General features: G+C 36.8%; 1 long non-coding RNA gene across 1 annotated transcript in view; it reads right to left on the bottom strand.

Moving 5' to 3' along the window:
* The window catches only part of LOC135217970 (uncharacterized), a 403,438-nt gene extending 392,790 nt beyond the window's left edge, over positions 1 to 10,648 (bottom strand). Inside the window, exon 1 of the long non-coding RNA XR_010315251.1 lies at positions 10,397 to 10,648. This is a non-coding gene — a long non-coding RNA (uncharacterized LOC135217970). The remainder of the gene's footprint in view (positions 1 to 10,396) is intronic.
* Positions 10,649 to 15,618: the final 4,970 nt, after the last annotated feature.

Below are 15,618 nucleotides of genomic sequence, written 5' to 3'. Positions count from 1 at the left end.
AGCATTTCTTTAACATTTTTTCAAAACCAGCCACGGGATCGTTTTTAGCCAAAGGTCGGGATAGCGAAAGACAAAACTCGGTTCCCGGTTAAACCCGTTTCGTCATCCATCTCTTGCTTAATTTCTTCTTGATTAAAGCAGCTGTCACAACAAATCACCAAACACGACTTTTGAAAAGCAATCAAGATGAGATTGTGATAAGTGAGAAATTCCTCCTGACGAGAGAGAGAGAGAGAGAGAGAGAGAGAGAGAGAGAGAGAGAGAGAGAGAGAGAGAGAGAGAGAGAGAGACGGGGGATTTCGGACGTTTGTACATATGAATGTATTCATTCACGAACATCTGTATTTGAATTGAATGATTGAGATTTCAAAACCTTTTCAAATAAAGGCATTTAATTTAAACAGATACTCTACAGAGAGAGAGAGAGAGAGAGAGAGAGAGAGAGAGAGAGAGAGAGAGAGAGAGAGAGAGAGAGAGAGAGCACTAATTTTCAAACGAATGTGTACGTACAAAATCCTTTATCTAAATGCTTGCACTCAGGAGCGCATGTACGCACACATAGCTGAACATTTTTGAGAATGACATTTTCCAAATGTCACACAGTGTATATAGCACAAGTAAACTCTCAAAAGCTGAATCAGAAATACTTCTCAAAATGTGAATATACACTTTTGCTGAAATTAACCTGACGTACCAAAACAATGGCCAGCCCTGTGTATACTTAAGAATTAAGGAATATTTAATCCATATGTCCCTTCAAGGAAGCAATTCCAGAGGGTATTAGACCACCGACTTTTAACTAAGATTCAGGGATGTTGAGCCCTGCCAGCAGCTGGTCATCAGACTCTTCCTGATGACATCTGATATTAATACCTTGGCCGGAAAATCAGTGGCATGCGAATGTGTTATTGTCGTGTTCTACTGTATATTTCGAACTAAAATGCGAAAGAGGAGGGCATATAAAGAAAAAAGCAACTCTGTGTAACTCAGAAATGTACAAAAAAAAAAAAAAAAATAACACTCCACAGCTGAGAATGTGAAAAAAAAACTTAAATTGGTAAAAATGTTTCTGTGAGGGCAAGGATGAATCAGTAATTAAAGATGGTTTTGTCATGTCATAAGATGGTGACATGAGGGTATAATTCAGAAGTTCTAAGAGGGAGATGACGACGATTCTAAAATAGATGGTGCCAAAGAGGCGACTGAAAAGGTCCTAATACAAAGGACGTGCGATGGCGGGTGTAAGATAAATATGAATGTGTTGGGAGATTAGATGAGCTGCTGATGAGTCTTCTCTATTGGTGTAAGAAGTGGCTAATGTTGCGGAGGTTTTCTGTACTTATGGTTCATCAAGGATTCCAACATTTAAAAGTTTGAACGTGGCAGTGATTCTTGTGCTGTTCACTTCTGGGGTCATCAGTGGCTATGGAAAAGCTCTTAATGTATAATATATATATGTATATATATATATATATATATATATATATATATAGATATATATATATATATATATATATATATATATATATATATATATATATATATTAATATATATACATATATATATATATATATATATATATTATACGTGCTGATCAACCTGGCACTGCCCAGGAAAACTCTGAATGACAACAGATAAACACACACACACTCTCTCTCTCTCTCTCTTTCTTTCCTGCTAATACAGTTGCTTCAATTACACTGCCCAGCATTGTTGACATTTTTGGTTAGACACTAATATCCATCATTTTTGACATTTTATTTTTTACCCCTTCTCAACCACATTGCCCCACTCCACCCTTCCTATCAGGGCTGAACTTGCATTTAAAGGGCACTGAGAGTGTCACTATTCATCTCAGTAACGTCAAGAGCTATGGATTAGAAATAACATCTATCGTTTTCAGTTATTTTGACATCACTCCCTTCTCACCGTTTCCTATTGGGGCTGAACTTGGGACTTAAATGGCATCAAGAGTGTCACTATTCATCTCAGCAACCTTGAAAAATTTGGATTAGGCACTAATCTCTGCCATTTTAAGCTAATTTTACATGTCACCCATTCCTACATCCCTATAGGGACTGAACTTGGACTTGAGGGGCATCAGGAGTGTCACTATTTCTCATAGCGACTTCGAAAACTATAGATTAGACGCTAATATAAGTAGTTTTCAGTTATTTTTACATGTCACCCCCTTCCCACCCATTTTCACACCCCCTCCCTATTAAGGATGAACTTGGACTTGAAGGGCATTGAGAGGGTCACTATTAATCTCAGCACTTTCAAAAGCTATGGATTAGACACTAATATCTGTCATTTTCAGTTATTTTTATTTTCCCTCCTTTCCAACCCCCTCCCCACACCCGGCCCCTTTGGTGCCAGTGATGTCTTACCCCAACAATATCCTTTCTCAGATGCTAAATTATATGTATACCATGTTTGGTTGAAACTGCTAAATGCAGGTAAAAGTGTCTATGATACACACACTCTCACACTCACATGTACATACATACATCCATATATATATATATATATATATATATATATATATATATATATATATATATATACACACACACACACACACGCACACACTAGCTGCCCAACCGGCACTGTTCGGGAAAACTCTGGAGAACTTAAAAAATTTTCCTGCACCTCCTTGTGCTGACTGTCCTATTTATCCAGGTATTACTGTGGTGACTGACCTTTTCATATAGAAATTACTGAAGTAACTGTCCCTTTTATTCAAATATTACTTTGCTGACTATCCCATTTATCAATGTATTACTGTGGTGACTGTCCCTTTTATCCAGGTATGACTGTACTGACTGTCCCATTTACCCATGCATTACTGTAGCAACTGTCACTTTTATGAAGTTATTACTGTGGTGACAGTTCCATTTAACCAGTTATTACTGTGGTGACTGCCCCATTTATCCAAATGTTACTATGGTGACTGTCCCTTATATCCAGGTGTTACTCTGTGGACTTTCCATTTATCCAAGTATTATTGTGCTGCTTGTCAATTTTATCCAGGTATTGCTGTGGTGACTGTCCTATTAATCCTGGTATTACTGTCCTGAATGTCCCTATTTCCCACGTATTAACTGTTTTGACTGTTCCTTTTATCTAGTTATTAATGAGGTGACTGTCCCTTTTATCCAGGTTTTCCTACTGTGACTGTCACTTTCATCTAGGTATTATTGTACTGACTGTCCCTGTTATCTAAGAATTACTGAGATGACTGTCCATTTTATTCAGACGTAACTGTGGTGACTGTCCCATTTATCCAGACATTACTTTTCTATCTGTACCTTTCATCCAGGTATTACTGTGGTGACTGACCATTTTATCCAGATATTACTATGGCGTGATTGTCCCAGTTATCCCAGTATTGCTATGGTGGCTGTCCCAATTATTCATGTATTATTGTGCTGACTACCCCTTCTAACCAGATATTACTGTGGTGACTGTTCATTTTATCCAGATATTACTATGGTGACTGTCCCATTTGGTCCCCAAAAAACCTAAACACATCCCCCTCCCCTTAACTAAAACACCCCACACTAAATAGCAGAAACCCCACTAAACCTAAACACACTCCCCTTCTAAACCTTAACACATCCCCACTAACGTAAACAAACCCCTAACTAAACCTAAACACACACCCTCACTAAACCTAAACAAACTCACAACTAAACCTAAACACACACCCTCACTAAACCTAATCAAACCCCCAACTAAACCTAAACACACTCCCACTAAACCTAAACAAACCCCACCTAAACCTAAACACACATGTTGATACAGAATTATTAATCACATAGGAAGGAAATCCTTTTCAATAATATATATCTATGGTATGGAGTACATGAAACGAGGTATGATAAACCTTTAGAGTTTATTTACCAAATAAGTTACAAAGGTACAGGGAAAGTGGAAAGGGGGAAGGGGGTATGGGTTTGAAACTACCCTATTATCAAAGTTATGTTAAATGATGGTCATGTGCCATATTTTGTCTGGATCTGTATGCAGTTCGGTTTTTTTTAGCGCACAAAGCTACAAACATACAAACATTCACTTTCGGATATATATATATATATATATATATATATATATATATATATATATATATATATATATATATATATATATAGGTATATCAGACTGAGTGAAAGAGCGGTAGCTACACATACAAAACTAGTAAAACTAATTCATTAATTCTCGTTAGAGGGATAGGTCGTCTATGGATATGATGCATCTTCACAATGTAATTTGAATAACTAAACTTAACTGCACTTGTGAACACAGATGGAGGTGAAGACACCCGTGTTCTGTGGCGTGAAAAGTTGGACACTGGCTTAAATAATGATGTAGTGTAGAAAAATGAACTCAAAAGCTAAACAAACCAGAGATTTAAGGTTTGATTCAACCTTGTTGAAAAAAATTAGTACAGGGGATTCTGCTTAGAACTGGAAAATCGTTTTAAGGAAAGAAAGATTAATCAGTAACAGAACTGACACAGGTGTTATGATGAATAAATATCTATGGGTTCTGCAGAGATTTAGGTGTGCGAACTTCGTTTTTAAATATGGTTCTCTCCAAAATATACCATAGTATACTATACAACCAAATAAATTGTTTTAATGGGTGAAGAATCAATGGGCTGTGATAAGTTAAGATCCATATCTTGTTTTAACCGTGGAACATATTTTATGTCTATTTCTACCACATGATACAAAGGAAAATTAAAGCGATTTGCTAAGTGCCACAACAGAATCTTTCAGAAACACGTATGAAAATTGCTATAAAATTGGCCAGGTAGATTTAGCTTCGAACGAAATTGGTAAAAAAAAAAAAAAAAAAAAAAAAAAAAAAAAAAAAAATTTCAAAAGGTTGGTATCTCATCAACGAATAATGCAGGTACAGGGGAACCGTATTACTCAATAATCTATGCTATGAGGAACCTGAGAGATTGTTTGGCATAAGAATTATTAAACAGTGTAACTGGAAAGGCGTAATTAGATGACTGTTTTCAAGTTGAGGAGAAAACTATTATTTTAAAATTAATTGTAAGAGCCAACTCGTTGGCAAAGCAAAAGGCATTCGAAATAAATAATGCCGCTTTTTTTTTTTTTTTTGACGTAACCTTATAACGCCAGATAATAAATACACTGAGCCAAGAGGGTGGTACTGATAATGTAAGTTCGTCGCACATGGTGCTGTTACAGCTTTCTTTAACAACTGCATCTCAAATACATCGACCATGTTAACGATGTTAACACTCCGGTTTAGGATAACCTTTAGACTAAAGTTCTATTACCCAATTCGTAACCATTATTATCGGAAAGAATGTCTCGATCCTGCGGATTTATGCCAGTTATTTATTGACCATACTCATTCAAAAGTGATTAGGTGGACAAAACCAATGTTGTTGAAATTCAAGTAGCTTCTTTCTAACTGCCGAAACAACTATGTACGTACTACCAGTATTAATGGAGTACAGGGTTAGACCGTCCCGTCGTTACTGCGTAAAATTGTGACATCATTGGTAGGTGGCCATAAAAGAAAACCAAGAAAACAAGTAAATTAAGGGTGACATCATTGGTAGGTGGCCATAAAAGAAAACCAAGAAAACAAGTAAATTAAGGGTCTCTATGGGAATTGCTTGCCAACACCCATTTTCTATCTCTTTCACGACCTTGTGTGAGAAAGGTCCCCATTACTCTCCAGGTACTGGAAGACAGTTTCCTTTTTCTTCACTCTGGTGGGGTCAAAAACTGACTGCTGAATTGTTTTTTACCTGAACCTCAGTTACATCAGCCACGTGACGTCATGCGCGAGATTGTCCTATTTTGGTCAGAAGCGGTCTAACCCTGTACTCTATTAATCCTGCGTACTACCTACTCAACAAGAATGAAGCGAGAGCAAGCTGTAGTGGGTGTGTGTTAAACGGCAAAGGTAACTGTAGGAATGGCAAACTTTAATGCACTGTTATATATTCGGACATTTAAATCCGCAATTATTCAGTATTAATAACTTCCTTGACTAATGCATTTAATAACACAATAATGAGCTAATTGAAGTTTAACACCAAAATGCAACCAATAAGCATTGTATAAAAGTAAAGAGAGGTAGACACACATACAAACAATACAAATACTGGATGCTACCAACTGTGACTAGGCACACTATAGTAGATTCATATCAGCCGTGAATTTTATGTCTTAGCCAATCCCTTACAACGCTCCTTATTGGCTGTTGATAAGCCAATCACAGGGCTAGAAACTCTCAGTCTCTCTCGAGAGAGTTCACATGGGTGGGATCTCTGTCCCACCTCTCCTGAAAAACGTATACCTCAGGAGAGTTGTAACATACATCCTACCTGTGTGAACTCTCGAGAGAGAGAGTTTCCAGCCCTGTGATTGGCTTATCAACAGCCAATCAGGAGCGTCGTAAGGGACTGGCCTAGACATCAAATGCACGGCTGATGTGAATCTACTATAGTATTGCAGTCGATTTGCCTGTTGACATCATCTTGCGTTTTATGCGTCTAGTGAGTAAATAGAATCGATTCCATTATCCCTAACCTTGAATGGGCTAAAGTTCATCGGAAATATCCCGATTACTAATAGTACTGGCAATGCCACGTTCCTAACTGAAAATCTCATTTTTAAGAATCTTCAATTCTCGGCAACTGAGAATGAACCATAAAACCACTTGGTCCTCGACTGTCTGTTTTTCCAGCCCTTAGAAATTTGAAAAGGAGTGTGAATTCATAGTGAAGATCATGATTTTTTTCTCATTCTGTGTATAAACCATGCTGTTAGTACTGGATTGGATTTCTTAAAACTTTCCTACCAGGATCTATCCAGTAAGTAAAAAAAAAAAAAAAAAAAAAAAAAAAAAAAAAAAAAAAAAAAAAAAAAAAAAAAAAAAAATGACGTTTAGGAGTTTCACTCAAGCTAAGGGTTCTATGTTTATACCTTGAAGGGTTTGTCTTTCATGACGTGACTATACAGAGAGGCATCAGCAATTCCATGGTGAGAATTTTGATGGATTTAAATAGTTCATTTAAGCAGTAGCTTAGGATTTCGACCCGTTGTAAAAAATATGTCCCACCCACCAAAATAACAAGATTTTTGGATTTTAGCTTAAACTAGGGCTGTAATTTACTTTGGGTGCCATCTGGGGCCATAGAACTTCGTATTAGGACACTCTGTAAACATTTCATTCAAACGTCAAGCAGCACTACTTCGGTTAGTTGGTCTTACTGTTACTAAGTAATGGAAAATTACTTCGATAATTTACCGGCTATCTATGGGCCTAGCATTGTTGTCGAAGCAGATGAGTTAAACTTTGCAAGTTAGGAATATAACAGGGGATGGCATTTATCGAATGTGTGTGTGTTTGGTGGCACAGGTCGGAAGAAAAGGAAAAGTGTCGTCATTCCTTTAGTGGGCCAGCCAAGAAATAATTCTACTCATGGTCATGATAACCAGGTGGGGAGCGTTAATGTAACTTGAAGAATGAAGCTACGGGGATTTAAGACGAAACATGTCAACACACATTTTACCTGGTGGATGAATCAAGATGAGCACAAGCTTTAGGCTACTTGAAATATTCTTTCTTCACCCCACTCTTGCAAATACGAAAGGCTATGATAGAGATGACAAACTGTATACTGTACAGCCGTTGCAAAGTATATGACTGGTACATGCACTATCAAAGCTATAAATGTCAGGAATTTGGTCATAGCACAAATGACCAAATCTGTCCTAGATGTGGTGAAAATGGCAAATCTAGTGAATGTGCCAGCAACACTTTAAAATGTAAAAAATGTGTAAAGAAAGGCCAGAGTAATACTAAACATAAAAAAATATGATGGGAATATGTGCACAGAATATAAAGAAGAAATGAGGGTGAAAAATAATACGGATCGTGGCTTTGACTGATAATTATTGAAGACAATACAACAAAATGCCACCTGAAGTGAAGATCATACATGAGGAAAGCAAATATAAAAAAAAGAACTAATGACCCTCCCATTCTGCAGGGGCTAAGATACAGACGAGAAAACACTAAAAGACAATTATAAAAAAATAAGTACCTTATTTTGAAAACATACAAAGGCCCGCCAGAAGGGAATCATCTCTGTGAAGGGCTGTACATAAAACCAAATAAAGCGAATCTCACCACAGGCATTATTTTTGTTTAAAATTAAACTTTCTGTTTTATATTGCATGAGTTTTTTGTACAGTATTTTATTTATTCTGTAAGCAGAGCTAGGTAAGGGTACACAATATTTTTAGAATTTGTGTCTTTCTTAACATCCCACAGCAGACTCCATCTGGTTGGTATGTTCATCTGTAACACAGTCCGCAAAGTGCTGGGAATGAATATAAGTTAGGTCCTACTGTCAAATCTGACACGTGTACACATACACAGAATATTAAATACTTGAGCTGTGATTGCAAGTGTGGGGGTGAAGAAAGAATATTTCACAAAATATTTCTGACCCTATAGCTTCATTCACCAGGCTAAATGTGAGGTAACAATTTTATCTTAATAAAATTAGTTTTTGATTAACAACTGATATGAGGCACATATATCCTGCTCAAGGCTGCAAGTCGTACCCACACCCAAGAATTTGAAGGGTACAATACTTCCTAGAAACAGATAAGCCACAGCCTTCAACTACCCAGAATAAAAAAAATATATATATGACATGTACATTGTAGAAATGTGTGTCAACACAACTGTAAAATCAACAGTACAATAATTAATAAAGCCTTCTAACTCCAGTTAGGCTGAGGGGTCCTGGGTAATGACACTAGGTTAGGTTAGGGAAGAGTAGGATACAATGCACCCCTTTCACAGTTGCACATCAAATTATTGGACAACTGAGGTATCTGATCTTTCAGGTGTTAGGAGGTCTGGGAGGAAAACCCACCCCCAACCCCCTTCAGGTAAGGACTTGGTACCCTATGGTATGCTGCACTCATTTTATCCCCCTTTGTAAAATTTATGACACTCCAGGTCATGTTAAGTTGGGGGTCCAGGCCCAGCCAGATAAGACCCTGGGTTAAGATGAGATACATCCCTTAACTGTCCTTTCTATATTTCTAAGCTTGAAATTTCTTGGTATATGTTACTATTGACATGCAAGAATTATATAATTTTGGCTGATTATTTGTTACTCACGTCATTCCTATCATTCTGACATGGACCTCATTTTCTGTTTTGGTTTTCTGCCATTATAAAACCCTAGTTTCCCACTGGGGTTCCCATTATTGTAAATAAGAGATGGGTGATTTGCAATAAACTGTTCATTTAATTAAATGTAAACTTATGCCACGAGTTGGTTTTGCTATGGATAACTGCTAATGAAGGACTGGGGACAGCAATTTCATAAATTTGACTTTATCTACAAAACAAGTACATTTCCATCTACAAAACTCTAAAATTTTTGCTATATGAAATTGTTAGTAAGGTTGAGGAAAAGCAATCCAATGTAGTTTTGTCAAATCCTACATTAATTCAGTAATTCAAGCAATTCAATTTTAACTGTAAGCAGCTAAGGTCCAGCTGTGTGGCCCTAACTCATAATTCTGAATTAGTTTACTAAATCCAAAGTATAAGCCTTGCCTCTACTACAGCTGCACAACTTATTCTAGAAAAAAAAAAAAGGCACTGAAAGTCAGACTGTTGAAGTGGGATAGCCTGGCCTAGATTTGTAGACTGGTTTGGCAAACTAACCTAGGCTAGGCTGACCTACCCTAACATTCAAGGGCATCTGTTGCACTAGTCTTAACCTAACCCTTTAACAGTTCGTGTGCTAGGTTTGTGTGTCTAGTTTTGTCAATTAAACCTAGCCTAGGCTAGATCAGCCACATGTAGTATTTAGTATAGAAAACTGCTGCAATAGCCTCAGCCTAACAACCACATGCAGTTAGCCTGCAAAGCCTGACTGACACTGCATCTTTCTCAGGTAGTCATATGCAGACACTGAACTGAACTCATTGCCAGACAGTCTTGGTTGGCCTATTCTAGGTCAATCCTAGGCCTAAGGTAATTGTTTAAAATATTAATTTCTTGCCAACTATCATGCATCTCGTTTGTTCAAACCAGTAGATTCATGAACATGCAGTGACCAGTTAACCGCTACAAGTCTCTTATTCCTAAATAAATGACTGTTTGTCAGTAGCCCTGTCTTTTGCTTGGAAAACCAAAGTTATGCTTGGGATCACACCTTATAGCATGGACTCCGAATGGTTCATCTGAATGGTTTATCCGGGAAAATTATGTCAGTACATAGGGCATCAATATATTTGCCGCCACCTTCAGTCTACGCAATACAAAGCAGCAAACGGGAAATGCATTCATAGTCCTACTTACCCACTTTCAGAAGTTCTAAGCATGACTTGCACTGCACTTTCTGTAGGTCGGTATTTCTACACAAGCAATCCAATTACCTTCTCCATTATATATTTGCAAATTCACTGCTGTTTATAAAGGACCTAATCTTGTAGTGTCGCATTCTGCAAATACCACGACTCCGCGAGCTGCACGACCACCACCACCCTTTGGCTACAACTAAATACCTCCTAATCCTATCGGAATCGGATTAGGTTCGGATAGCTGCTTTATTTAAACCATTAGTCATAGACGGTATGGTCGAAATTTATCAAAATGAATACTACAGTGAAATGTTACGATGTGAGATCACTGTATATTCCATCTTTACATATAAAGACCGCAGAAACCGAGGGCAGGTCGAGCAAGTGGGAAAGCTTTTTTAGAGTAATTGTGACAAGACATGTACCAATGAATTTAGGATGATGCAGTACGATGTAAGAAACAACCAATCTTTGAAGACTCTCCTGAAATCAAAAGAACAAGAAGAAAATAAAACTCCCCTGCTTATCTCCTTACGAACAGAATAAGGCAAACAAAGGAAAACTTATAAATAACTCTATATTTAGTAAGACACCTTTATCCCTATAAAAATGAATGATTTCTGTTACTGCTATTACTTTGAGACACACCCCTGCAAAATACTGTAATAGGAAGTTTCGTCGCGATGCAGTCTACTGAAGATACGATTACGGATAAACATATAAAGATTGCCCGAGAAGTTATCAGCTGGATTTACCCATGACTAGCACACCAGAAGAAGAGTTTGTCCTTGTTAAGCATTCTAAAATGAATGTAACATTAAGATTTGAGTGCACAAACACGCGCATATAAATTATATATATATATATATATATATATATATAGATTATATATATATCTATCTATATATATATATATATATATATATTCTTATATAACATTTAAAAATATTTCATCAATATATGGCTCAGAGAGAGAGAGAGAGAGAGAGAGAGGGAGAGAGAGAGAGAGAGAGAGAATAGGATGACGCGAGGCGGAAACAGACGCACAAGACAGTCAAAATTCAGAATTTATGAAACACACAAATACTCGATTCTCGGAGCAACAACACATCCTTCAAATCGAATATATAATATGAAAAAATCGCGGGGTGGGGTATTATATGCATTCAAAAATGTATATATCTAAATTTATATTTATATATAATAATATATTATATATATATATTAGAACATAATATATTATACCGCGTATGTATTTATATGTGCATTTGATTGTACGCAAGCAAGTGTTAATGAAAAGTCCGCATCCATAATGACACGCATACCCTGAACCTCCTATATAATTTAAAACCTTGCAATATATCTAAGATTTTAAGTAATGTCTAAAAGAGGTAGATGCTCGACAGCCCATTTCCCTCAAAGACGTCTTAACTTCTAAGGGCAAAACATAAAATAATATCTGCAAATAAATGTTTACGAAATGATCAAATAAACAAATGGAAGGTTGTTCCTCACGACTTATTTTTACAAATCCAGAATATACAAATCAGGAGAAACCAAGATCTGCCCTGTTATACAACTCTGCTTTGTATTTCTCTCAAATCTTTCTAAACAAAAATTGCCTGGGAGAGGATGGAGGGAGGGGCCAGAAAATGGCAACGGGAAAAGGGGGACGAATGACCAATCCTAGGGGCTCAGAGGGGGAATGGGAGGTGGGCGGAAGAACCCCACCTAATGCAAGACCCCACCCTTGTCCCAACTGTCTGTAACGATGAAGAGGGAATTGCATGATCAGCGACCCTCTAAATCTATCCCTCACATGTCGAGACATCTGCAACAAAAGACATTTTTGAATGCATATAATACCCCACCCCGCGATTTTTCATATTATATATTCGATTTGAAGGATGTGTTGTTGCTCCGAGAATCGAGTATTTGTGTGTTTCATAAATTCTGAATTTTGACTGTCTTGTGCGTCTGTTTCCGCCTCGCGTCATCCTATTCTCTCTCTCTCTCTCTCTCTCTCTCTCTCTCTCTCTCTCTCTCTCTGAGCCATATATTGATGAAATATTTTTAAATGTTATATATATATATATATATATATATATATATATATGGTATATATATATATATATATAGATAATAGATAGATAGATAGATAGATGGATAGATTGGTGTAACCGAGGTGTAGGCAGGTGAAGCCCAATGGGAGACAGGGAGAAGGATGGAAACAGGCTAATTTCCATATTTTTCTTTAATCCCACGTTTTATAATAATACCACATTACACCTCCTGGGAGCCTATTGTTAAATAGAATAAGAAACGATCTTAGAATGCTAAAAAATCATGCAGTAAAAAAGACTAAATAAATCAATTATAAACATATTTAAAAGCTACGACCTGTAGTAACAAGAACGGAAGACCGAACGATATTAGGGAAGACAAAGTAAAAACGCTGGTAGGATAAAGTTGAATGGAGGAGTTTTGGGCATTCAACTATTTCATAAACAAGTCCTCCGGTAGGTAGTTCGTGACGGTTTTGTGTTTTGCCTTTAATACAGAAAGCATCCATTGCGGTGTCAGTTTTACAGACTTTTGCATGGTTCCTAATATCCCCTGTTTGGGCATTGAGAGCCTACTTCCTGTGGTTTCTACAAAGAGGTTACTCAGGGTCAGAATCGACTCACTTCATGGAATAACATTACGCACAGGAAGTGGCACATTTGAGTTATAAGTTGGGAGGTGTTAAACTACAATTTTCATAAACACACATACACAAAACAAAACACACACACACACACAGAGGGTGGAACAATGTATATGGCTAAATTCATATATCAAAATCAAGAAACATTTGATGAAGGCGGTCAGTGATATCCACTTTTTGTTACAAAACGTAAACACGTCATTCGGAATACAGAACAAATAGGCGCCGTGTAAAAATTCACACCAAGTAAAAGATAATTCATTTAGAGCTAAGCATTCTTAATGGAAGTAAAACGAAAAATTGAAGATTCATTGCAGACAGCGCACGTATAGAATAAAAAGGTATACAAATAAAGGTAAAGAGGAGATAACAGAATGGAGAGAGAGCTTCCTGCTGTAAGACAAGATGGAAGCTGGATCAATAAGAAAAGTGGAAATCCAAGGATAGAGAAACCCTTTAATAAGTACCGGGTGGCCCAACTAGCGTTAGCTGAAAAAGGTGCATTCAACAATATCTATTTAATCAAACCTCCGGTACGGGTAGACAAAAACCTGGATACAACACATTGTATTTTAGCAAAAATTCGAAAAATTAGCAGCCAGCTACCATTACAATTCGGTAAATGATAGGCGAAAGGTTAGCCCAGATTCTATTAAAATTACGTCAATATAAATAGATGGATGTCAGCAACCGCAATCAGAGGCCAACATGAATGAATTATCTGCCACGATGAACGATCATTTAGAAAGACAAGTTATTAACTGGTCTTCAAAAATCGTTATCCTTACGGATTCACTGGCATTTACTATTGAGTTTATAAAGTTTTTGTAATTTCGAGTAAAATAAGCAGGCATATAGTCATTCACCTGAAAAACGATTATCTGAAATATTATGGAAATTTTGCCTACTGCTCTATACTCTTGAGAAATTCCTACCATAGTCTCATCACCGGCTTCACAGCGAGTTCCACTTCTTTTATTTTTATTCTTCTTTTTTGTCTGAGCTTCATTTTCTATCTCCCATACCTTCGAAACTGTTGCCAGTCGGCAGTCAGGCGACTGGCTCCTCTCAATCACATAACAAATCATCTTAACCGTTGGACATGTTAATAATTCAAGAAATCTTTCCAACGCGACGCTTTTCTACCGTATAACATAATTACTTAGTTATAAAAACCTTTTCAAAGAAATATAAACATGGGACCACATATGGACCCTGAATGATTGGCTTTTGCCAAAGCATGATACTGAAAAAATTGTTGAACCGACCATCAGAGTCTAGCATGAGCTTAATTGTTCAAAGTGAGACCCTGGAAGCCATGAGGGTAAGTAAAAAAAAATCTATGGCTTTTATATTGGAAATATCAGCTAAATATATAATATTTTTCTTTTCAAAATGTTTGACCTTAGTTTTATCATTGTTGGTCTTTTTATAGGTCTTAACTGACTGAATAATTAAGTGTGTGTGTGTTTGTGTGTGTGTGTGTGTGAGAGAGAGAGAGAGAGAGAGAGAGAGAGAGAGAGAACCTAACCTTGTGATTTACAACGGCCGTTTCCATCACTGCTGATTTCTAGCTTAGAGACTTTTTCCTTCTCCTCCTCCTCCTCCTAGTCTTCCCCCTCCCCCTCCTCCGCCATCCCCCTCCTGACATTATCCCCAACCTTGCTCCCTTTCCCTTCCCTCCCATAATAAACTTTAATGCTCAATCTATCTTCAGTGATCAATTTGGCCGCTGAAGCCGCCCGCCACGAAGAGACTGTCTCTATTGAAGGAAAAAGTACATTCTCCTCTTTCTTTCCTCTAGTGGCTTCCATCATCGGTCTCTTTTATTCTTCTTTCCAATCAGATCTTTGTTTATATTCAGCTTCATTTCCATGTCTAATTTTCCCTGTTACCTCTACAAGAATTTTAATCTAGTTTTTAAATCAGTAGTATTTTATATGTTAAATCTAGTACTTTCATTTTTCTATCACTGGCAATTAACCATGTAAAGCATTCAATACAACTGCGGCACTATATTCAATTAACCACTGAAATCAGTACTGTAATGGCTTTCTACTCATGAAAATTCACTTAAACTTTCACAAGCCCTCTCTCTCTCTCTCTCTCTCTCTCTCTCTCTCTCTCTCTCTCTCTCTCTCTCCAAGCAATATTACTTGTCTTCTGAAAAATATGCACCAAAAAGAAAGAGGCTTGCAGTCACCATAAAAACAAAAGGTATTTAGAAAAGACTGGGTACACGGGAAACTGATCTTCTATATTGGCACCATGCCGTTGGAAAAAAAATACAATTATAAAAAAGTCAATATTTTTTAATAATGTAATGTATATTTGTGTATTTTACACACACACACACACACACACACACACACACACACACATATATATATATATATATATATATATATATATATATATATATATATATATAAACTTCATGAAAGATTATAATAATATGAGTTCCTTAGAATGACTTGCATAAATAGCAATAAACTTTAGTGTGAAAACGATGT

This window comes from Macrobrachium nipponense, chromosome 9, assembly GCF_015104395.2.
Source record: "Macrobrachium nipponense isolate FS-2020 chromosome 9, ASM1510439v2, whole genome shotgun sequence".
Lineage (NCBI taxonomy): Eukaryota > Metazoa > Arthropoda > Malacostraca > Decapoda > Palaemonidae > Macrobrachium > Macrobrachium nipponense.
Note: the sequence above shows the minus strand (reverse complement) of the source record. Positions and strands in the feature narration are given on the sequence as shown.